General features: G+C 37.7%; 1 protein-coding gene across 5 annotated transcripts in view; it reads right to left on the reverse strand.

Annotated features, from left to right (window-relative positions):
- The window catches only part of CMKLR2 (chemerin chemokine-like receptor 2), a 167,748-nt gene extending 150,911 nt beyond the window's left edge, over nt 1–16,837 (reverse strand). For 2 of the 5 annotated variants that reach the window (XM_053698645.1, XM_053698646.1), the window contains exon 1: nt 16,747–16,793. The gene's annotated coding sequence lies outside the window, so the exon portion shown is untranslated. Of the gene's footprint in view, nt 1–16,746 lie in introns of all 5 variants that reach the window. The other 3 variants (XM_053698644.1, XM_053698648.1, XM_053698647.1) reach the window with 3 other exon arrangements.
- Between the last annotated feature and the right edge of the window lie 9,765 nt (nt 16,838–26,602).

Here is a 26,602-nt window from a genome sequence, read left to right on the forward strand (position 1 = left end):
GTGTGTTTGTATGTGTCTGTGTATAAGAATGTGTTCTGTGTGCATATACTATATGTATGTGCTTGCAAACATATTAAAGTATAGTTTGGTACTTCTGAGGGGACTTCATATACTGTCCATTTAATGACACTGGCTGCCCATCACAGGTTTAGACCACACTCATTTTAGAACCCCTTCTACATAATGTGTAGCCAGAAACCAAAACCTGTAATACAATTTTAAGTCAAATACATATTTCAAGATTACACTTGAGTCTATTGTTAATAATATATATAAATGAAACAAAACTAATGTAAGGATGTCATTGAAGAAGTAAATGTATTCCTTCTCAAGTTAGGAGTAAGACTTAAGGGTAAGGAATGCAAAGTATTGGAAAATATATCATTGTTACAGCAGTGCCTGACATTGAAGTGTTCAATGGCCCTTTAAAAATTACAATTCTCAGCCTCCCCCTCCTTTCTGTGTGTATTGTCGTCACTCAGCGAGGCATGCAAGATCCTAGAGAGGGAAAGTTGGACTCTAGAATTTGGGGGCGCACATTTTGGAATTTTGTCCTGGGAGCCATATATTCTAGAAACTGCCTCAGTCTCACTAAATTATCTTGCCAGCTATATGCAGTTGAAGTTTGCTCAAAATTCACAATACAGTTATTTAACTGAAAGAAAAGTAATATATACTTAACTATAGGCAAAAGTAAATTAAATTGTAGTGAAAACATTTCTCTTTAATTTGTATTTGTTCTCCTGTTAACTTCTCTCTACCCTGTGAAATTCCCAGAGAGCCTCATTACTTTCCATAGAAGGCATCTCTCTGGGACTTTCAGGTTCTGCCCTTTTTCTTATAGAATTCAGTGAGCTCAGCCCCTGTGAAGCGTGCACTTTAATTTCTCTCCAATCTAGAGAATGTTTGCTTATCATGGCCATAGAAAATAATGAAGCTCTCTGGGAAACTGAAGCTGTCAGTTTTTCAGTTTTATTTTAAATAAAAGAAATACAAAGTGCATTGTAATTTGTAAAATATACACATCAATATACAAAGTATGAGTCTAATTTCTTAAAGTTAAACAGAAACTGTGAAAGCATAAATAGAATTTGTAAAATCACAATCCTAATCGGACGTCTAAAGTAATACAAAATACAAGGGACAACGTGTAAATGCAGCAGAACTTCCATGTTATGCAGTCCTATATTGCACTGGGTTTGTCTCTCATTCAAATACAGAAATGAAAGGAATGCCCCATGGAGAAGTAAAGCAAATCTGCCTTTTTAGAATTTCACTAGGGCTCTTGCAGTGCTTGCGGTTCATTTTAAATGAATGAGAGATTTATCGGTGAAGTCAGAAGCCCAAGTAATCAATAATTATTCACAAAAGTGTCCATGACAGAATCATAGAACAGCATAAAAGTGATATAAAAAATGTAAGTACAGTATTTATGCATGTGAAACATACTGTAACTTTTATCCTGTAGACAAGTGTTTTTTTTTTTCTTTCTGATTTATAAACAATTTTCTGACAAAAACTTAAAGTACTCGTATTATTCGCTGTGTGATTTCAGGACTTCTTGGAGGAGTACTATATCTCTTGAGAAACATAAACAGGACACAGACAACTCAAATGCTCTACCTCCTTGAGAACTGCAGTTTGTAACTGCTGTCAGACATTTGAAAATTTTCTCCATTCATTTCCCGCTGCTAAAATAACTCAACTGTCTTACAATTCATGCTAAAAATTATACAATTCTTCTATTTTTTTAAAGATAAAAGAGGAGCAATATACAAAAATGATTTTCTATCATGTATGGCAGTAAATCTGTTAACAAAAGATTCCATGAAAACAATTCTAAATAAAAGGAAGTGAAACTGATAACTAGTTGTGTATCACTCACTGTTTGGCAACGGCAATAGAAAGATCTGTCAAATTCAGCACAGGAATATATTTAAAAACGAATGTAATGCATTTGGAAACACATTACTAACCTAATCCGTTTTATATGGATGTAGATTGTAAGTTCTTCACAACAGTTACTCCATATATACTTTTTATTGTAGTGTTATCTCTTGCTAAAATAAATATTTTACTATATACTTTGTTCAAATTGGTATATACACAGTGTAAAGGAACCAGACAATGGCATGTATTTATCAAGCCGTCAAAGGCAAATACGCTGGAATTCTGCAGCGTATTTGTGGCGAGCCTGATTCGCCTTAGTTATCAAACCCTACAAACTGGTAAAAGTAGAATTTGGTGACGTAATATATGATCCGCCGGTCTCAGTCCGACACAGATCGATGCTTACGTCACTACAGATGTTCCGAACGCAAGTTCGGCACAATCTGACTACTTTTGGAAGATATCAAATAACTACCAGATACGGTCGGCACTATTCCGGCCCAGCGTACCTGGTTTTCAATCCGCCGCTTTGGAGACGGCGTATGCCATAGGAATCAATGGGAGTCGGAAAGCAGCGAGAGCTCATGTTCGCTGCTGCCCGATATCCCATTGATTCCTATGGGAACGTGTGCACCTAACACCCTAACATGTACCTTGAGTCTAAACACCCCTAATCTGTCTGCCGCCCCACCTAAATAAAAGTTATTAACCCCTATCCCGCCGCTCCCGGGCCCCGCCGCAACTAAATAAACTTATTAACCCCTAAACCGCCGCTCCCGGAGCCCACCGCCAGCTACATTATACTTATTAACCCCTAATCTGCCGCCCCTATACCGCCGCCACCTACATTATATTTATTAACCCCTAATCTGCCCCCCTACACCGCCGCCACTATATTAAATTTATTAACCCCTAAACCTAAGTCTAACCCTAACCCTAACACCCCCTAACTTAAATATAATTTAAATAAATCTAAATAAATATTACTATCATTAACTAAATTATTCCTATTTAAAACTAAATACTTACCTTTAAAATAAACCATAAGCTAGCTACAATATAACTAATAGTTACATTGTAGCTAGCTTAGGGTTTATATTTATTTTACAGGCAACTTTGTATTTATTTTAACTAGGTACAATAGTTATTAAATAGTTATTAACTATTTAATTACTTCCTAGTTAAAATAAAGACAAATATACCTGTAAATAAAACCTAACCTAAGTTCAAATTATACATAACACTACACTATAATTAAATAAATTCCCTAAACTAAATACAATTAAATACAATTAAAACAAATTATTTAAAGTACAAAAAAACACTAAATTACAGAAAATAATAAAATAATTACAAGATTTTTAAACTAATTACACCTAATCTAATCCCCCTAACAAAATAGAAAAGCCCCCCCCCCCCCCCAAATAAAAAAGCCCTACCCTACACTAAATTACAAATAGCCCTTAAAAGGGCCTTTTGCGGGGCATTGCCCCAAAGTAATCAGCTCTTTTACCTGTAAAAAAAAAATTACAACCCCCCCAACATTAAAACCCACCACCCACACAACCAACCCTACTCTAAAACCCACCCAATCCCCCCTTAAAAAACCTAACACTAACCCCTTGAAGATCACCCTACCTTGAGAAGTCTTCACCCAACCGGGCCGAAGTCCTCCACAAAGCCGGCAGAAATGGTCCTCCAGACTGGCAGATGTGATCCTCCAGTCGGGCATCCAGGCGGCATCTTCTATCTTCATCCATCCGGCGCGGAGCGGCTCCATCTTCAAGACATCCGACATGGAGCATCCTCTTCTTCAACGTCTTCTTGATGAATGAATGTTCCTTTAAATGACGTCATCCAAGATGGCGTCCCTTGAATTCCAATTGGCTGATAGAATTCTATCAGCCAATCGGAATTAAGGTAGGAAAAATCCTATTGGCTGATGCAATAGCCAATAGAATGCGATCTCAATTCTATTGGCTGATTGCATCAGCCAATAGGATTTTTCCTACCTTAATTCCGATTGGCTGATAGCAATCGGAATGCAAGGGATGCCATCTTGGATGACGTAATTTAAAGGAACATTCATTCATCAAGAAGACATCGAAAGAAGAGGATGGTCCGCGTCGGATGTCTTGAAGATGCAGCCGCTCCGCGCCGGATGGATGAAGATAGAAGATGCCGCCTGGATGAAGACTTCTGTCCATCTGGAGGATCACTTCTGCCCGTCTGGAGGACCACTTCTGTCGGCTTTGTGGAGGACTTCGGCCCGGTTGGGTGAAGACTTCTCAAGGTAGGGTGATCTTCAAGGGGTTAGTGTTAGGTTTTTTTAAGGGGGGATTGGGTGGGTTTTAGAGTAGGGTTGGTTGTGTGGGTGGTGGGTTTTAATGTTAGGGGTTGTAATTTTTTTTTACAGGTAAAAGAGCTGATTACTTTGGGGCAATGCCTCGCAAAAGGCCCTTTTAAGGGCTATTTGTAATTTAGTGTAGGGTAGGGCTTTTTGGGGAGGCTTTTTTATTTTGTTAGGGGGATTAGATTAGGTGTAATTAGTTTAAAAATCTTGTAATTATTTTATTATTTTCTGTAATTTAGTGTTTTTTGTACTTTAGATACATTTTTTAATTGTATTTAATTGTATTTAGTTTAGGGAATTTATTTAATTGTAGTGTAGTGTTAGGTGTAATTGTAACTTAGGTTAGGTTTTATTTTACAGGTATATTTGTCTTTATTTTAACTAGGAAGTTATTAAATAATTATTAACTATTTAATAACTGTTGTACCTAGTTAAAATAAATACAAACTTGCCTGTAAAATAAATATAAACCCTAAGCTAGCTACAATGTAACTATTAGTTATATTGTAGCTAGCTTGTGGGTTTATTTTATAGGTAAGTATTTAGTTTTAAATAGGAATAATTTAGTTAATAATAGTAGTATTTATTTAGATTTATTTAAATTATATTTAAGTTAGGGGGTGTTAGGGTTAGACTTAGGTTTAGGGGTTAATAAATGTAGGTAGGTGGCAGTGGTGTAGGGGGGCAGATTAGGGGTTAATAAATATAATGTAGGTGGCGGCGGTGTAGGGGGCAGCAGATTAGGGTTTAATAAGTATATTGTAGGTGGCGATGGGCTCCGGGAGCGGCGGTTTAGGGGTTAATGATTGTATTTAGTTGCGGCGGGGTCCGGGAGCGGCGGTTTAGGGGTTAAACACTTTATTTAGTTGTGGCAGGGTCCAGGAACGGCGCTATAGGGGGTAAACAGTATAGTATAGTGTGGGTGTTTAGTGATAGGGTACCAAGAAAGCTGTAAAAAAGCCGAATAGCAGCGAGATCAATGACTGTTAGTTAACAACAGTCCGCTGCTCATCGCACCATATTTGGTGCGTGGCTTTTTGACAGCTTTTTTGGTAACTTTGGAGAGCGTATTCAGGTCCGCGGCAGCAATGTTAGGTGATCTTAGGCGAGCGTATTGGTGCCGTTGAATGCAAAATAGTCGACGCTTTGATAAATAGATGCCAATGTAAAAATAAACCCTGACATTATACAGATAAAGATGCACAGATATAGGTACAGCTGAACGAGTGTGCATACCTTGTCACTTGTCTCACACGCCCAGCACAAGTATTTGCTTATTGTCCAACTTGAATAATTGGAGCAGACAAAAAAAATAAAGAATAAATAAAGACATTTACTTTGTTTTTGGGAAACTAGCCAAACGTTTGTTAAAGGGACATAAAGCCCAACTTTTGTCTTTCATCATTGTGATAGAGCATACAGTTTTAAACAAAATATACCTACGTAGGCTCAAAAGCTTGTTTTGCCCTTGTAGACTCTATTCTCAGTCATCCTTGCAGCTAACGTGATGTCCCATAGTGAGTTATAGGGTTGCCAGGTGTCCATTATCTAACCGGACCGTCCGGTTTTTCAACCAACCTGTCCAGTAAACTATGTAGAAGAAAACCGGACACTTAAATGTCAGTTTTTTTTAAAACTAAAAACATCTTTGAGATGGCTCCTGCAATACAAATCCCCATGCTTTCTAGCAATTAATGCACAGGGTTAAGCAGCAGACAGTGCCCCCTCCTCTGTTATAGACCTCTGACATATGAAAGGTTCCCGGTTGCTGCTGGGGGCAGGGGGCTGCACAGAGAAGTGTGTACTGTTTACTTTCTCTCAGACAGAAAGGATATAACTGCCCACTTCCCTACTGGTCCTACATGTGTGAGATGTAAGCTGTCTGAAATATAGTGTGTGGAGTCACTTTTTTTTAGCCTCTTAAGACAAACTGTTTAACCCCTTGTCTGCTAGATGGCTGTATAAAGGAGATGTGCAGCCCTCTCTGGCAATTCAGGGGCTTAAACAGTGTGTTAGTTTTAAAAGTATTATATATTTTTAGTGTATTGTACAATAAAAAATGTAATCATCCACTTTGCTTATTTCTGGCATACAAGAATGTAATATATATATATATACAATATATATTGTATATAATATACACAGGGCTTTTTTGTAAAAGAAAAAGTGCCGGTACTCAAAAAAAAGGTGCCGGTACTCATTGATTTATGATTGATTTATTCTGTTCAGTAACTTTGAGAAAAGCAAAGGGACAAAATAATTTACAATGTTTGATGTATTTTGCAGCCCCCTCTTGTGAAAATTAATGTATTTACATCATGATTACAAATATTACCTCTTATGAGTTGGCAGAGGTGGGGGTACTCAGTACCAGTGAGTACCTCTCCAAACAAAATTATATATATATATATATATATATATATATATATATATATATATAAATGTGTGTGTGATTCATCTCCCACCATCCCCCCCATTATAGAGTGGGTGTCCAGTATTTTTATTGAGGACACCTGGCAACCCTAGTGAGTTACTTGCCTTTCCCATCATTAAGGGACTTAAACAATAAAATGAATGTTAGATATAATTATACATTCAAAGCAAAATTTAGACTGAGAATAATATGAAGTTATATTTTTAAAAATTATAGTAGTTTGTTAAATACTGAAGAGTTGAATGTTAAGTTGTACTCCCTTAAGTTATGGGTGCTGCCGCATTGTTCATAGGCTTCAAAGAATCAGAAGTCAGGTCTCCTTACCTTATCTCCTCTAATACAGGAGTAAACCACCTGCACAAGCAAATTCTTGCCACATGTACAGAAGAACAGAGCTAACAAATATATGAATTGTCTGGCAATATGTATGTCTGGAAAACTGCCTATAGAAGGCTAGATTATGAGTGGAGCCTCTAGAGTGATAACATCGCAAGACAGAGGTTTTTTTGTGTGCGTTGTGCTCATATTATGAGTTAAATGTAAAAAGTTATTGTGCAATTAAAAGAACCCGACACACACAAAAAGAGGAATTTAGAATATTGTGACCGTATTAACATATTCCCCCATAGACTTCAATGGAGTGCAAAAACTGAAAGAAACTAACACCGATACGTGTGCACTAAGCCAATCGAATTTATTTAAGAGCACTAAATCGGACATGAAATATGAATATTTCAAATTATAATGTTCTTCACATAGAAGAATATGTCCTATATGTTCTTAAAAATATTTTTATATATATCTCATGTTTTTTTGCTAAAATGTATATTATTATATATAGGTATAGGTATAGATAAACACATACAGTATATACAGTATATATATATATATATATATATATATATATAAATAGATATGAATATCTATTTAAAAATACATAGAACATTTTATTTTATGTGAAAAACATTGGAATGCAAAATATGTACACTACATACACAGTTAAACACATTATTAATAATAATAGTGAATAAAAATGTTTTTCAGGTTTTCCGGTATTTGACTGCAGAGGGCTCCAATGTACACACACACACACAAACATATATATATATATATATAAATCCAAAAGCAAAAAAGGCACTCACTGTTCATAATAAAATATAACTTTTAATAAGCCAAGTTTAAAACGACATAAAGTTTCGGTGTTCACATAACACCTTTGTCAAATGTCAAAAATAGACAACTTAATGCCCAACCACTCACCTATCATACCTTAACACCCATTACCTTAAATACAGTTTCACTTGGCGCTCCTGTACGCTGTTCTGCCCTGTGCGCAATGACGTCATGACGTTGCTGCGTTACGTAACGTGACCACATGATGTTAAGTCGCCCAATCAGGTTGCCATAGCAACTGGTAAACAATACCACCGTGGCTATATCGGGCAATTAAATCCCGTTTCCAAAAGTGAATGGGCATAACAGCCCATCAACAACATACTAGGCACTATACATTGGTCTGTAGTTACCAACCAAGCCAATCAAATTCATCTGGGTAAGATACGTATCTTAGGCAGATGAATTTGATTGGCTCTGATTCAATCCATGCAGATTTGCCGTTATTAGACCAATGCATCGCTCATATGTCCCTGCTATTCATGTTTGATCATTTTTTAAATTGTAATTACACGGGATTATAATAATATTTTTTTAATGATTTGCGCCCCTGTCGCATGATCTTCACTGTGAGCAATATGGGTTGCTGTGGTTGGTAACTACAGAATGGGTGTTAAGGTATGATAGGTGAGTGGTTGGGCATTAAGTTGTCTATTTTTGACATTTGACAAAGGTGTTATGTGAACACCGAAACGTTATGTCGTTTTAAACTTGGCTTATTAAAAGTTATATTTTATTATGAACAGTGAGTGCCTTTTTTGCTTTTGGATTTATGGACTTTGATTTAAGTGCACCCTGGCTGCTGTATAACCGTTTGATGTGCTGATCTGTTCTTGGGACTTTTTTGCTATTTTTTGGATTATGCACTCCAGCTTTATGAATATTGATAGATGAACTTTAATCACATTTTGGAAATTACAACTGAATTAACCAACTATATGCCATTCATATTTTGATTGTTTTAACTACACAGAGTACCATCAACATGGCTTCCATAGCAGTGGACATGGAGAATAGATACATGGATGAAGATTTTAATGCAGATCCCTTTGTATTCACGGATGAAGATGCAGACCGGATACGGGTTGCGGATGACCTCAGTGAGTTGAGGGGTGATACCCCCATTAATGTATACTATAAATTATTGAATTTACATAAAAAAGAGATCGATTACCATTTACATGCAGTCTATCTCTCAGGTTATCACCGCAAAAAGTACATACCGAGAGGTTTTAGGGTAAAAAATGTTCCCACACTAGGTAGACAAAACATGGATTTCTGTAAGAAGTGGTGCTCAATACTAAATAAGTGCTCCTATGACCTTATGTTATTGGTCATAGAAGAGGTCTGTAGACTTGAACATAAGATTAAAATAGAGATTGAGGCCACTAAATCACAGAGCTACCATGTTTTGTCGGAAGATAAAACCCAGGACTGGGTAACTAAACTTGATACTATGATTGCTAAGTACAGAGGTGAGTTGGTTGCATTTAAAAACAAAAAATTGAACACAGTTGAGAATGACTACAGGGATAGACATCTATATAGGTGGTTATATGGCAAGGAGGATCCCCCCATGAGATCAAGGCGCAGAAACCCACGGGCACGCAATAATCTTAGCCTTGTTGACACTAGTGGTGACTCATCAGACAATGAAAGGAGCACGGGTGATGTTGGTAATAGTGAGGGACTTACATCTAGTCAGTCACAGTCTTTTTCTGGGGTTGCTACCAGGTCAGCGGCGAAACTACCGATGACCGGAAATTTAAAAAAAACACAGACGCACGCACGTCAGGCGAGGCAAACACAAATCGCAAAAAACAGCCCAAAAAGAAGTGAATATAGTCTATAATTTAAGCAGTCGGTCTTTGAATGATGTGGAAATCTCAGTTTTGAATCGTGGGTTATCTTTTATTCCCATGCCTAGATGTGATAGATTTGACACCATTGTAGATATCCACAAGCTACAAAGACAGCTCAAGCTAAAAGACTACTTTAAAAATGACACTCAAGGTGTGATAACCAAATTCAAAAAACCATCAACATTTGAACCTGTAAACACACATCCCTCCATTAAGAATTTCACCAGAGTGGTATGTAATGAGATTCCCGACAAACTTCCTTTTCCCACTTACCCAAATTTAAATAGCGATGAGAGGTATGCTATTAAATCACTTAGCAATGATAATAGCATCATTATCCGCCCAGCGGATAAAGGTGGGTCAATAGTCCTACAGGATTATGTTGACTATAGGGCAGAAGCTTACAGACAGTTGTCTGACCATAGTGTATATGTTAAACTTTCGGGGAACCCAGGCAGAACATTTAAGAAACACATTGATGAATGCCTCTATAGAGGTCATGAAGCAGGGCTACTGACAGAACAGGAACTTGAGTTTCTAATCACTGATCACCCTAGAACACCAGTCCTGTATCTTCTGCCAAAAGTACATAAGACCTTGGACCATCCCCCTGGCAGACCAATTGTGTCTGCCAGGGACTCCTTGCTATCCAATTTGGCCATCTATATAGACTTCTACCTTCAACCGGTGGTTAAAGGAACACCTGCATATTTGCAGGATTCACCGAGTTTGTTGAATGTCCTAAGGGACTATACCACATTACAGGAGGGTGATATCCTGGTTACCATGGATGTGGACAGCCTCTACACCTCTATTCCCCATGGGGGGGGTGTGGCAGCTGTCAGATCCATGGTGACTGGGAACCCCCTCTATGAGGGTCCTCCCATTGAATTCCTGTGCGAACTACTTACCTTGTGCTTAGAGAAAAACTTTTTCAAGTTCGAGAATGGATACTTTTTGCAGGTGTCAGGGACGGCCATGGGTTCAAACATGGCACCCACATATGCCAATCTATATATGGCCTGGTACGAACAGACTCTAATGAGACCATTTGCTCATCCCCATATCAGATACTATACACTGTACATCGATGATGTCCTTCTGGTATGGGGGGGCAGCAATGAGGAACTACAGGAGTGGGTGACATGTTTGAACACCATGGACAGTCCCATAAGGTTCAAGTTAGAATTTAGTAATGAGACCATACATTTCCTGGATCTTAACATATATAAAATCATGTCTGAGGATGGTTGCTCATTTGGCACTTCGCTATATACGAAGCCAACCGATCGCAATTCTTTGTTAGAAGCAAGGAGTTTCCATCCCAGACATCAGAAAATGGGGATTATCACCTCTCAGCTGATGCGGGTCATTCGTAATAATAGTGAGGTACCCACTATGATTGATCAACTAACCATTATGGAAGAAAAGCTAGTAGCAAGAGGCTATGACAAAGGAACAGTCAGAAAAGTCAAGGAGGAATTGTTAAAAGACCCCAAGTGTAAAGGACATGATAAGCCTAAAATGGACACTGAAAGGCTTAATTTCGTGACCACTTATACTCCAACTAGCGACATACTTAAGAAATCGGCTCAGAAAAATTGGCCGATCCTGGAAACGGATCCAACTCTCCCCTTTAACAGGATGCAACCACCGAGGATGGTGTACCGCAGGGCTGAAAATTTGCGTGATGTACTGGTGAAGACTGATCCGGTCAGATGCTACCAGAAGGATAACTGGCTGAAGACGTCCAAGAATGGATGCTACACATGTGGTAATTGTACTACTTGCAATACCATGATGAGGGGCCAGACATTCCAGCATCCGCACACGAATAGGCGATTTACCATCCGTCACAGACTAACATGCACTAGTACATATGTCATCTATATGTTAGTCTGTCCATGTTCTCTGGTTTATATTGGTAAAACCATAACAAGTTTCAGGGACAGGATGGCTAACCACCGCTGTGCAATACGTGAGGCACTAAAAAAGGGGGAGTCGGAACAACCGGTCGCCAGGCATTTTGCTGAATGTAATCATAGCCTATCAAGCCTGAGGTCAATGTTAATCGACCATGTACCACCATTAAGAAGGGGTGGTGATAGGGATAACCGGTTGCTACAAGTGGAAACGAAATGGATCCATACGCTGGACACTCTGGTCCCTAGGGGCCTGAATACTGTCCTTGACTTTGGACCGTTCTACAACAAATAAATCTTCAACAGTACCTACCAATAATGGATGCATACTAAGTCACCCAGAACTATTCACATGGATTTTCATCCTAGTGGGTCCTTACGGGTTTCTGATCATGCTCCAGGAGGCAAGAATTAATAGGGTTTGAATGTAGAAAGAGTAGTGGGTAAGATACGTATCTTAGGCAGATGAATTTGATTGGCTCTGATTCAATCCATGCAGATTTGCCGTTATTAGACCAATGCATCACTCATATGTCCCTGCTATTCATGTTTGATCATTTTTTAAATTGTAATTACACGGGATTATAATAATATTTTTTTAATGATTTGCGCCCCTGTCGCATGATCTTCACTGTGAGCAATATGGGTTGCTGTGGTTGGTAACTACAGACCAATGTATAGTGCCTAGTATGTTGTTGATGGGCTGTTATGCCCATTCACTTTTGGAAACGGGATTTAATTGCCCGATATAGCCACGGTGGTATTGTTTACCGGTTGCTATGGCAACCTGATTGGGCGACTTAACATCATGTGGTCACGTTACGTAACGCAGCAACGTCATGACGTCATTGCGCACAGGGCAGAACAGCGTACAGGAGCGCCAAGTGAAACTGTATTTAAGGTAATATGTGTTAAGGTATGATAGGTGAGTGGTTGGGCATTAAGTTGTCTATTTTTGACATTTGACAAAGGTGTTATGTGAACACCGAAACGTTATGTCGTTTTAAACTTGGCTTATTAAAAGTTATATTTTATTATGAACAGTGAGTGCCTTTTTTGCTTTTGGATTTATGGACTTTGATTTAAGTGCACCCTGGCTGCTGTATAACCGTTTGATGTGCTGATCTGTTCTTGGGACTTTTTTTTATATATATATATATATATATATATATATATATATACATCCACATATGTATCTGTGCATTTGTGTTTTACTGTATATGTACTGTACATATTTAAAATTCTAATGTTCTTCAATTACATGTCCTTTCTACTGTAAATACATATTTCTATATGTATATATATATATCTGTATATACCTATATATCTATGCATATAGATATAGGTATAGATATGTATTTTACATGAACAGTATCAGACATACAGTATATAGAAATATGTATTTAATAATAAAAAGTACATACTCCTCACCATTGCCCTAACATGTTTCACCGTACACTCGACTTTCCCCCCTTTGCCCCCTTTGAGAAAGCCGAGTGTACGGCGAAACATGTTAGGGCAATGGTGAGGAGTCAGGGAGCTCCTGTGTTTGTTAGGGCTAGTTGAACCTGTGGTAACATTTGTTATTAAACGATCGGTTCAGTCATAACGCTTATAGGCAATTACAAACAACTTTTCTATTTCTAACTCATGCAGGAAAGGCTCATTAGAAAATGTGTAACTGGACCAGGATATTTATAAAATCTTGCTAACGATAATGTTATACAACGAGCACTAAACAGGGCAATTATTCATTACAAAACATTTTTTGCTAAACTGTAGCTTGTTAATACAATAGATCTAGATACAGCATTAAGGTACAAGTCTTAGCAGCAGCGTTACTTAAAGGCATCAGCATAGCAGTTAAGCACAAGCCAGCCGGATGTTAGACCAAGACAAACTACACGCCAAATATCAGGGTGTCTAATTAAAGACAAATTTTAATCCTGATTATATAAGCGCAATTATCTATGTATCTAACTTAGCTGTGTGAAACTTGCATAACCTATATGGACCAAATTTATTAATACTTTAGCAACAAGTTGTACAGAAGCCGGATACCTACTCAAGTATACCTGTTATATATGTGCTATCTTGCAAACTTAGTACAAACAGAGGTATCGGTATGAACTTGTTCATTATGAATAATATTGTCTGATGTGATTTACCACGCTTTGGAAACAAAGCATCAAGCTATTGTTTAGTAATCTAATATAGTATGCTGTATTCAGAACTAAGATTTGCTGCTCACAAAAACGTATTTTAGTGCAAAATAACACTGCCAAGCACAGCATTAAACGCTGCTCTCTCTCATTTGTATATCAGATGTTATTTACTATACAGCAAACCTATAACAAGCTGCAGCATCAGTGGTTCATTGATTTGTGAAATACCAAATCATATTTAATCTGATTTAATGAATTAAATCTTTACCATATAAGATTATTCACAATTATTGGCAAGCCTATAAACATATTTTGGATAGCAGAATTTTTACAAACTAATATATAGCAGCTACAATCTGCAATCACCATAAACTAAGAGAGATTATTCATAACTCAGGAATTGTTACAAACTAAGAGATAGCTGTTAAACGAAGTTATTTTCATACATATGTATTCATATGTTATGCCAAGGTATAATGTTGTAGTCTGTAAGATATTTAACAGACAAACATAAATACCTCAAGTATGCACCAATCACACTGAGAACCAATGTTTTTTGCCCTGTTCATATTTATGTGCTCAATATAACTCTGAATATATTATATTAACTAGTAAGATTGGGGTAAAACTTAAACTTTATTGGCTTTAGATGTTTTTCACTGCAATCAATTTATGGTGGAATAAAGTTTGGGATAACTAATCTGATGAATACGTTCAACACAAGAAATACTGGGTATCTCTAACATTACAGTGAGTTACTATATCCAGCCCAGTTACTTATACCCCAATTATACAACAACTTTGAATTGTTATACACCAACACTTCAGTGTTACAAGATATACAAATGTATCACGCCCCAGGCAGCTATTGTTTTTAATTGCACATCCCTTTATTTTATCTCCTGTTTTTTTGCGTAATTAATAAAAGTTATGTTTTAATTATCCCAGCGTACTTCCCTTACCATTTGGCATAATATCTTTCTATACATATATACACAATTTGTGTCAGATGACTATATGAGTGCTATACATGTATTCTTCTTTGGTCTTTTTGCCCATGTTCTTTCTGTGATTTATAGAAATATGTATTTACAATAAAAAGGGCATTATCCGGCAAGTGAAGAACATTGAAATGTTAAATATGTACAGTAAATATACATCTCATATGTACATACACACACACACACACACATAATGTGTATATATATATATATATATATATATATATATATATATATATATATATATATATATATATACAGGTAGCCCTCAGTTTACGCCGGGGTTAGGTTCCAGAAGGAATGGTTGTAAATCGAAACCGTTGTAAATTGAAACCCAGTTTATAATGTAAGTCAATGGGAAGAAAGGGAGTTAGGTTCCAGGCCCCTCTCAAAATTGTCATAAGTAACACCTAATACATTATTTTTAAAGCTTTGAAATTAAGACTTTACATGCTAAACAGCATTATAAACCTAATAAAATAATCACACAACACAGAATACATCATTAAACTAAGTTAAATGAGCAAAAACATTTGCTAAGCAGCATTATAAACCTAATAAAATAATCGCACAACACAGACTTTACTTGCATTTTTCTGCAAACAGTTATTACTATGCATTCCAATCTGGACTGATTTATAGACAGGAAGATCTTGTTTCTTTGAAATCTGTTTGATAGCTCAGGTCTGGTTAAACTGATTAATTTCAGCTTGCTTGGCTTGCATATATTTGCTGCAACACAAGCGGAAAGCTCCACCTACTGGCTTTTTTAATCAATGCACTCCTCAATGCTTTTCAATAGCAGTCACATGATTGGAAAAAAAGGTTGTTATTCTGAAACGGTGCAAATTGAACCGTTGTAAACCGAGGGCCACCTGTATATATATTTATATTTAAACGTGTATGTATGCATATATATGTTAAAGCCCTTTGCAGACCGCATATATTTGAGCCCTTATAATTTTTTAATGCAATTTTTAAAAAATATTATTTATCAGACAGTGTTATTATGACCGTAACATTTAAATGTATTTTTGAAGTGTTTTGTGCAACTTGAGGCACGTTATACTCGATTGCGCTCAAGCAAATGCGTTAACTTTCAACAAGTAATATGAGCGCTATTTCTGTTGCGCGCAAAAAGCCAATAAAATCATTAATATCGTTTTGAACATTTAGCGTGCCACTTGTAATCTTGCCCACAGTGAGCAATTGAGCCTTTGCACAAAGCTTACTTTTGTAACAGGAACAGGTTGTTTAAACAGTGGGGGCTGGGGTGACTGTGGAAAGAGGGTTAATGTATATTTTTAAACTATTCAAAAGAGAGGTAAGGTAAGTAAAAGAACTGATTTTTTAATATGTTTAAATATATTTAAAATGTTCTCATTATTATAGTGACTTCTACTATCTCTGTCCAAACTGGGACTCAAACCATCATTTCATTTCTTATAGTTTACACTAGACCTGTGCATTTGGCAATTTGTTTCCTAAACGACTGCCGAATATGGCCACGAGTAGGCGGCATTTGGCACTTTTTGCCACCAGATTTGTTTGTGTGAAAGTGCAACATAAAAATATCTGGATTTGCACAAATCTTTGTGTGTTGTACTCTCACACAAGTAAATCTGTCACTGAATACAGCCAAGTGCCACTACTGGTGACAATATTCTGCATTCATTTAGCAAAGCAATCTGAGCATACACATGACTAGCTTAAAAAGTTGCAGCACAGCTATGCTCTGAACAATCCTGATAGTGTTAATGAATTCTACTTATTTTCTCTCTAGAAATTATGGTTAAATTTAGGGAAAATGCCAGATAAGGTCATTTTAAACATTTCTGCAAATAGTTTCCTAAGCGCTGTACCAAAGAGATATCCTGCAGTCTGAAAAGCAGAAAGTAACTCAACAATTTCTAAGTAAACCATAGAACTTAGAAATGGGTACATACCTTAAAAGCTGCAATATGAGCAGAGCAAACCCATGTTGTTTTGCAAATGATTCATACAGTCCATGCACAGGGCAGTTCTACTCCTTCCCTGAGGATATGACATTCTCACTTCTTCCTATGCTGAACACAAGGGCTGGGCTTTCTCCATGAGCACATTATGCCAACACCACACAGAAAATGAACCACAAATTATAACTTACAAACCTTCTTAATTTTGCTAAAAACAACCAACATATTTTTCAGTGCACTACTGCACTATGAATCACAAACAATACACAGACTCCCCCCCCCCCCCCAGGATTAACATTTTTTAATTTGTAAACAATACAAATGCACATGGATAGAGTAGTAGCAGTGTCTTAAAGGGACAGAAAATACTTTGTATTTCTGTCAAAAATATTTTGCACCATTTTGTAATTTGAAATTAAAGTTATCTGATATGCTTGACAGGATGTGTAAGGAGAAAGCAAAAACCATTTTTTTATGGTACTGAAAGTTCCTTTATTTGTGTGCAGTGTTTGGCGCGCAGAGTGCCTCAGGCAGCCCAGGGCAGAACACCATTTTATCACTGAGGTGATTTTTTACAATAGTATGCTAGCTATCCGGCATAATGCTACCTGGCCTGCACTGCTATTGGCTAAGGGGTGGAAACATCACCTTACTAAAAAATAGTGTTCTGCCGTGGGCTGCCTATGGAGCTCAGCAAAAATTGTGATATTTGTGTTTTTACCATATTGCACAGCACTAGTAAAGCAACATCCATTCCACACTCAAAAAATGATTTCCATAGCACCGTATTACAGGTTGTGCAGTATGGCTGAAATACTTGCGTTACAGCCTATACCGACACTATCCATTCCGCGATCTGAGACCAGTAGTTATGGATTTTGCAAAACAAAAATGTTTCACAAAACTCACAACAAAAATGTTACAAAGTACACTAACACCCATAAACTACCTATTAACCCCTAAACTGCCACCCTCCCGCATCGCAAATACTGTATTACACCTATTAACCCCTAATCCGCCACCCACCCACATTGTGACTATTAAATAAACCTATTAACCCCTAATCCGCCGCCCACCCACATCGCTAACACTATAAAAACTAGACTTGTGCAGTTTCGAAAAATTTGGTTCAGTTCGGATCGATTCGGACCGATTCGAATTTCGGTTCGGATCGATTCGAAATTCGGAAGAAATCGAATGAATTCGTTTCAGATTCATTCGGATTCTTTCGGATTCGTGGAAAATTCGGTTTGATTCGGTTTTGATTCGGTTCGAATCGAATCGGAATTTCAGAATTTCGGTCAGTGTTAAGTGGGATGTGCTGTGTATTACACTAGTATACTGTACAATACTAGTGTAATACACGGCCATCCGAATCCATCCGAATCTACCGAATAAATTCAAATGGATTCGGATTTATTTGGTAGATTCGGCACTACCGCAATTCGGAAATTCGAATCGATCCAAATTTCCGAATTGCGGTAGTGTCGAATCTACCGAATAAATCAGAATCGATTCGAATTTATTCGGTAGATTCGGATGGATTCGGATGGCCATGTATTACACTAGTATTGTACAGTATACTAGTGTAATACACAGCACATCCCACTTAACACTGAATGAAATTCTGAAATTCCGATTCGATTCGAACCGAATCGAAACCGAATCAAACCGAATTTTCCACGAATCCGAAAGAATCCGAATGAATCCAAAACAAATTCATTCGATTTCTTAAGAATTCGAATCGATCCGAACCGAAATTCGAATCGGTCCGAATCGATCCGAACTGAACCAAATTTTTCGAAACTGCACAAGTCTAGTTTTTATAGTGTTAGCGATGTGGGTGGGCGGCGGATTAGGGGTTAATAGGTTTATTTAATAGTCACAATGTGGGTGGGTGGCGGACCGAATCGAATCGCACATGTCTAATAAAAACCTATTAACCCCTAAACCTCAAGCCCCCCACATCGCAACTAATAAACTAAACCTATTAACCCCTACACCGTCGGCCCTCCACATCGCAAAAAAATAAATTAAGCTATTAACCCCTAAACCTAACACCCCCCTAACTTTAAATTAAAAGTTACAATATAACTATCTTAAAATAAATATAAACTTACCTGTGAAATAAAAAACATCTCAAGATTAAACTATAAATTAACCTAACATAACTTATTCTAATAAAATAAAATAAACTGACAATTAAAAATCCCAAATTACATGATTAAAAAACCTAACACTATGAAAAAATAAAAAACCTAAATTACAAATTTAAATAAACCAAATACTATGAAAAAAAATTAAAAATCTAACATTACAAAAAAAACGCTAAAATTAAGAAAAAAACTAAGCACTAATGGCGAGATTACAAGTTTTGCGTTAGCCTTAAAAAGCAGCGTTGAGAGGACCCAACGCTGCTTTTTTTCTAACGCTGGAATTACAAGTTTGGCAGGTAGAGGCTCACCGCTCACTTTTCTTCCGCGACTCGAGGCTACCGCAAATCCCCTTACGTCAACTGCGTATCCTATCTTTTTAATGGGATTTGGCTAACGCTGGTATTACAAGTCTTGGAGAAAGTGAGCGGTAGAGCCTCTACCTTCAAGACACCTACTGCATATAAAAGTCAGTAGTTAAGAGTTTTATGGGCTAACGCCGGAACATAAAGCTCTTAACTACAGTGCTACAAAGTACACTAACACCCATAAACTACCTATGAACCCCTAAACCGAGGCCCCCCCACATCGCAAACACTATAATAAAATTATTTAACCCCTAATCTGCTGTCCCTAACATCGCTGCCACCTACCTACAATTATTAACCCCTAATCTGCCGCCCCCAACGTCACCGCTACTATAATAAAGTTATTAACCCCTAAACCTAAGTCTAACCCTAACCCTAACACCCCCCTAAGTTAAATATAATTTAAATAAATCTAAATAAAATTACTATCATTAAATAAATTAATCCTGTTTAAAACTAAATACTTACCTATAAAATAAACCATAAGATAGCTACAATATAATTTAATAATTACATTGTAGCTATTTTACGATTTATATTTATTTTACAGGCAACTTTGTATTTATTTTAACTAGGTACAATAGCTATTAAATAGTTAATAACTATTTAATAGCTACCTAGTTAAAATAATTACAAAATTACCCGTAAAATAAATCCTAACCTAAGTTACAAATACACCTAACACTACACTATCAATAAATTAATTAAATAAATTAACTACAATTATCTAAACTAAAATACAATTAAATAAACTAAACTATATTACAAAAAAAACACTAAATTACAAAAAATAAAAAAATATTACAAGAATTTTAATCTAATTACACCTAATCTAAGCCCCCTAATAAAATAAAAAAGCCCCCCAAAATAATAAAATTCCCTACCCTATACTAAATTACAAAAGTAATCAGCTCTTTTACCAGCCCTTAAAAGGGCTTTTTGTGGGGCATTGCCCCAAAGTAATCAACTCTTTTACCTGTAAAAAAAAATACAAGACCCCCCTTAACATTAAAACCCACCACCCACACACCCCTACTCTAAAACCCACCCAATCCCCCCTTAAAAAAACCTAACACTAACCCCCTGAAGATCACCCTACCTTGAGCCGTGTTCACTCAGCCGGGCCGAATTCTTCATCCAATCCGGGCGATGTGGTCCTCCATCCAGTAGAAGTCTTCATCCAAGCGGGGCAGAAGAGGTCCTCCATCCGGCAGAAGTCTTCATCCAAGCGGGGCAGAAGAGGTCCTCCATCCGGCAGAAGTCTTCATCCAAGCGGGGCAGAAGTGGTCCTCCATCCAGCAGAAGTCTTCATCCAAGAGGGGCAGAAGAGGTCCTCCATCCGGCAGAAGTCTTCATCCAAGCGGGGCAGAAGAGGTCCTCGCATTCTATTGGCTGATCCAAACAGCCAATCGGATTGAACTTTCCTACCTTAATTCCAGCCAATCGTAATTCGAGGGACGCCATCTTGGATGACGTCATTTAAAGGAACCTTCATTCGTCGTTAGTCCGTCGGCCGAGGAGGATGTTCCGCGTCGGAGGTCTTGAAGATGGAGCCGTGGATGGATGAAGACTTCTGCCGGATGGAGGACCTCTTCTGCCCAGCTTGGATGAAGACTTCTGCCGGATGGAGGACCTCTTCTGCCCCGCTTGGATGAAGACTTCTGCCAGATAGAGGACCACATCGCCCGGATTGGATGAAGAATTCGGCCCGGCTGGGTGAACACGGTTCAAGGTAGGGTGATCTTCAGGGGGTTAGTGTTAGGTTTTTTTAAGGGGGATTGGGTGGGTTTTAGAGTAGGGCTGTGTGGGTGGTGGGTTTTAATGTTAAGGGGGGTCTTGTATTTTTTTTTTACAGGTAAAAGAGCTGATTACTTTGGGGCAACGCCCCGCAAAAAGCCCTTTTAAGGGCTGGTAAAAGAGCTGATTACTTTTGTAATTTAGTATAGGGTAGGGAATTTTATTATTTTGGGGGGCTTTTTTATTTTATTAGGGGGCTTAGATTAGGTGTAATTAGATTCAAATTCTTGTAATATTTTTTTATTTTTTGCAATTTAGTGTTTGTGAACCACAAATTATAACTTTCAAACCTTCTTTATTTTGCTAAAAACAACCAAAATATTTTTCAGTGCACTACTGCACTATGAATAACAAACAATACACAGACTCCCCCTCCCCCCCAGGATTAACATTTTTTACTTTGTAAACAATACAAATGCACATGGATAGAGTAGTAGCAGTGTCTTAAAGGGACAGAAAATTGTTTGTATTTCTGTCAAAAATATTTTGCACCATTTTGTAATTTGAAATTAAAGTTATCTGATATGCTTGACAGGATGTGTAAGGAGAAAGCAAAAACCTTTTTTTTTTTATGGTGGTGACTCGTGAGAGTCCACGAGCTGTTATGTATGGAATATATATTCCTACCAGAAGGAGGCAAATTTTCCCAAGCCTATAAATACCCCTCCCACCTCACACATACCTCAGTTTTACAAATAGCCAAGTGGTGAGGTGTTTAAGGAGTAAACGCCAATAATGAGGAGCAGGAGAAAAGTTGTAATTTAAACAAAATATAACCCCACCACCATGAAATAAATTAATTTATGTTTTCTTTCATATAGGTGGCGAGAGTCCACAAGCTGTTACATATAGGGATATAATACCCAAAATGTGGAAGTCTACGAGTAAGAAAGGGAGGGATAAAATAAAAACAGTTTTTTTTCGCGGAGAAATTAAATCCAGAACCTAAAATAATGTATTTTATGACAATACTCAAAATATAGGCAGAATTATCAAACTGAAACAACTGCCTGAAGGACCTTTTTACCAAAAGCTGCTTCTGACAAAGCAAAAACACCAATATGGTAAAATACTTCATACTGAAAGTTCCTTTATTTGTGTGCAGTGTTTGGCGCACAGAGCGCCTCAGGCAGCCCAGGGCAGAACACTATTTTATCACTGAGGTGATTTTTTTACTATAGTATGCTAGCTATCCGGTATAATGCTACCTGGCCTGCACGGCTATTGGCTAAGGGGTGGAAACATCACCTTACTGAAACCTCAAGCCCCCCACATGGCAACTAATAAACTAAACCTATTAACCCCTACACCGCCGGCCCTCCACATCGCAAAAAAATAAATTAAGCTATTAACCCCTAAACCTAACACCCCCCTAACTTTAAATTAAAAGTTACAATATAACTATCTTAAAATAAATATAAACTTACCTGTGAAATAAAAAAAATCTTAAGATTAAACTATAAATTAACCTAACATAAAGTTTCTAATAAAATAAAATAAACTGCCAATTAAAAATCCCAAATTACATGATTAAAAAAACCTAACACTATGAAAAAATAAAAAACCTAAATTACAAATTTAAATAAACCTAATACTATGGAAAAAAAAATAAAAAATCTAACATTACAAAAAAACGCTAAAATTAATAAAAAAAAAAAAACACTAACGGCGAGATTACGAGTTTTGCATTAGCCTTAAAAAGCAGCGTTGAGAGGACCCAACGCTGCTTTTTTCTAACGCTGGTATTACAAGCTTGGCAGGTAGAGGCTCACCGCTCACTTTTCTTTCGCGACTTGAGGCTACCGCAAATCCCCTTACGTCAATTGCGTATCCTATCTTTTTAATGGGATTTGGCTAACGCTGGTATTACAAGTCTTGGAGAAAGTGAGCGGTAGAGCCTCTACCTCCAAGACACCTACCACATATAAAAGTCAGTAGTTAAGAGTGGCTAATGCCGGAACATAAAGCTCTTAACTACAGTGCTACAAAGTACACTAACACCCATAAACTACCTATGAACCCCTAAACCGAGGCCCCCCCCACATCGCAAACACTATAATAAAATTATTTAACCCTTAATCTGCTGACCGGACATTGCCGCCACCTACATTATCCCTATGAACTCCTAATCTGCTGCCCCTAACATCCTCCATCTGCCAGAAGTCTTCATCCAAGCGGGGCAGAAGAGGTCCTCCATCCGGTAGAAGTCTTCATCCAAGCGGGGCAGAAGAGGTCCTCCATCCGGTAGAAGTCTTCATCCAAGCGGGGCAGAAGAGGTCCTCCATCCGGCAGAAGTCTTCATCCATCCACGTCGGAGGTCTTGAAGATGGAGCCGCGGATGGATGAAGACTTCTGCCGGATGGAGGACCTCTTCTGCCCCGCTTCCTCCTCCTCGGCCGACGGACTAACGACGAATGAAGGTTCCTTTAAATTACGTCATCCAAGATGGCGTCCCTCGAATTCCAATTGGCTGATAGGATTCTATCAGCCAATCGGAATTAAAGTAGGAAAAATCCGATTGGCTGATTTAATCAGCCAATCGGATTGAAGTTCAATCCAATTGGCTGATTGGATCAGCCAATAGAATTGACCTCGCATTCTATTGGCTGATCCAATCAGCCAATCGGATTGGACTTCAATTCGATTGGCTGATTAAAACAGCCAATCAGATTTTTCCTACCTTAATTCCGATTGGCTGATAGAATCCTATCAGCCAATCGTAATTTGAGGGACACCATCTTGGATGACGTCATTTAAAGGAACCTTCATTCATCGTTAGTCCGTCGGCCGAGGAGGATGTTCCACGTTGGAGGTCTTGAAGATGGAGCAGCGGATGGATGAAGACTTCTGCCGGATGGAGGACCTCTTCTGCCCCGCTTGGATGAAGACTTCTGCCGGATGGAGGACCTCTTCTGCCCCGCTTGGATGAAGACTTCTGCCGGATGGAGGACCACATCGCCCGGATTGGATGAAGAATTCGGCCCGGCTGGGTGAACACGGCTCAAGGTAGGGTGATCTTCAGGGGTTAGTGTTAGGTTTTTTTAATGGGGGATTGGGTGGGTTTTAGAGTAGGGGTGTGTGGGTGATGGGTTTTAATGTTGGGGGGGGGCTTGTATTTTTTTTTACAGGTAAAAGAGCTGATTACTTTGGGGCAATGCCCCACAAAAAGCCCTTTTAAGGGCTGGTAAAAGAGCTGATTACTTTTGTAATTTAGTATAGGATAGGGAATTTTATTATTTTCGGGGGCTTTTTTAATTTATTAGGGGGCTTAGATTAGGTGTAATTGGATTAAAATTCTTGTAATATTTTTTTATTTTTTGTAATTTAGTGTTTGTTTGTTTTTGTAATATAGTTTAGTTTATTTAATTGTATTTTAGTTTAGATAATTGTAGTTAATTTATTTAATTAATTTATTGATAGTGTAGTGTTAGGTTAGGATTTATTTTACGGGTAATTTTGTAATTATTTTAACTAGGTAGCTATTAAATAGTTATTAACTATTTATTAGCTATTGTACCTAGTTAAAATAAATACAAAGTTGCCTGTAAAATATATATAAATCCTAAAATAGCTAAAATGTAGTTATTAAATTATATTGTAGCTATCTTATGGTTTATTTTATTGGTAAGTATTTAGTTTTAAATAGGATTAATTTATTTAATGATAGTAATTTTATTTAGATGTATTACATTTTATTTAACTTAGGGGGGTGTTAGGGTTAGGGTTAGACTTAGGTTTAGGGGTTAATAACTTTATTATAGTAGTGGCGACGTTGGGGGTGGCAGATTAGGGGTTAATAATTGTAGGTAGGTGGCAGCGATGTTAGGGACGGTACAGTAGGGGTTAATGCAATTTATTATAGTGTTTGCGAGGCGGTAGTGCAGCGGTTTAGGGGTTAATACATTTATTATAGTGGCGGCGATGTCCGGTCGGCAGATTAGGGGTTAATAAGTGCAGGTAGGTGGCGGCGACGTTGGGGGCGGAAGATTAGGGGTTAATAAATATAATATAGGTGTCGGCGACGTAAGGGGCATCAGATTAGGGGTTCATAAGTATAATGTAGGTGGCGGCGGTGTCCAGAGCGGCAGATTAGGGGTTAATAAATATAATGCAGGTGGCGACGATGTTGGGGACGGCAGAGTAGAGGTTAATAAGTGTAAGGTTAGGGGTGTTTAGACTCGGGGTTCATGTTAGGGTGTTAGGTGTAGACTTAGAAAGTGTTTCCCCATAGGAAACAATAGGGCTGCGTTAGGAGCTAAAGGCTGCTTTTTTGCAGGTGTTAGGTTTTTTTTCAGTCAGCTCAGCCCCATGGTATCCTATGGGGAAATCATGCACGAGCACGTTTTAGCCAGCTTACCGCTACCGTAAGCAACGCTGGTATTACAGGTAGAAGTGGAGCTAAATTTGCTCACTTTTCTGAGGCTAACGCAGCCATTCAGAAAACTTGTAATACCAGCGTTGTTTAAAGTAAGCGCTGGAAAAAAAGGCTCTTTAGCCCGCAAGTTTTTACCGACAAAACTAATCTAGGCGTTTGATTACAAAAATTAAAAATGAAATTATCCAAAATAAAAATTACACCTGATCTAATAGCCCTATAAAAACCTAAACCCCCCAAAATAAAAACACCCCCTAACTTAACAATAAACTACCAATAGCCCTTAAAAAAAACAACCAACCCCCCAAAATAAAAAACTAAGTCTAAAAAATCCTAAACTACTAATTGTCCCTAAATGGGCATTTGTATGGGCATTGCCATTAAAAGGGCATTCAGCTCTTTGACTGCCCTTAAAAAACACCCCAAAAAATAAAAACCTAACACTACCCCCAGAAAATCTACTCATGGTTCCTGAAGTTCGGACATTTATCTTCATCCAGGCGACGTTTAGCGCTGTAGGTCTAATGTGGTGTCAGGTTAGCTCGATATCGGTGTTAGTTTTTTTTAAAAGTGCGCTTGATTGAAGTCTATGAGGAGAAGTTAACGGGGTCATGATATCCGAAGTCCTGAAGAAAGCGCACATTGGGTTTTCACTCATGCGCTAACTTTTCCCTTTCTACTTGTAATACGCTTGCTAATACGGATGCTTTTAGTGGCACTAGCGGAAAAAATATTTAGTGCACTACTTAATCTGGCCTTATTACTTTTGTGTAAAAATTCTGCTTGCCCAACGCTTCCTAGAGTGGCCAAAAAGCAAAATCTGCAATCAAGCTTTTCTTCAAAATGCAGAAAACTGCATAAACCATCTACAAACAAGAAAGTAATTATTTAAAACAATGAACACAGTGAAGGCCATATTTTCAGTACTCGCCAGCACCTTCAGCCCCCACAACAAGAATTTTCTTTCAGAGCACCATCTAAGTCACTTAGCAGACAGATGAATGCATTGTATATAACAATTAATGGTGGCCTAAATGACATGTTACCTATCATTTAAAAGAGAGTAATACCCTATTTCATTTGAGGGATATTTTACTTGTTGTGAAGTATGCTGTCTTTAGGAGAGAGGACATTTCCTGTTGGAAAAAAGGGGC

Source organism: Bombina bombina, chromosome 1 (assembly GCF_027579735.1).
Source record: "Bombina bombina isolate aBomBom1 chromosome 1, aBomBom1.pri, whole genome shotgun sequence".
NCBI classification, from domain to species: domain Eukaryota; kingdom Metazoa; phylum Chordata; class Amphibia; order Anura; family Bombinatoridae; genus Bombina; species Bombina bombina.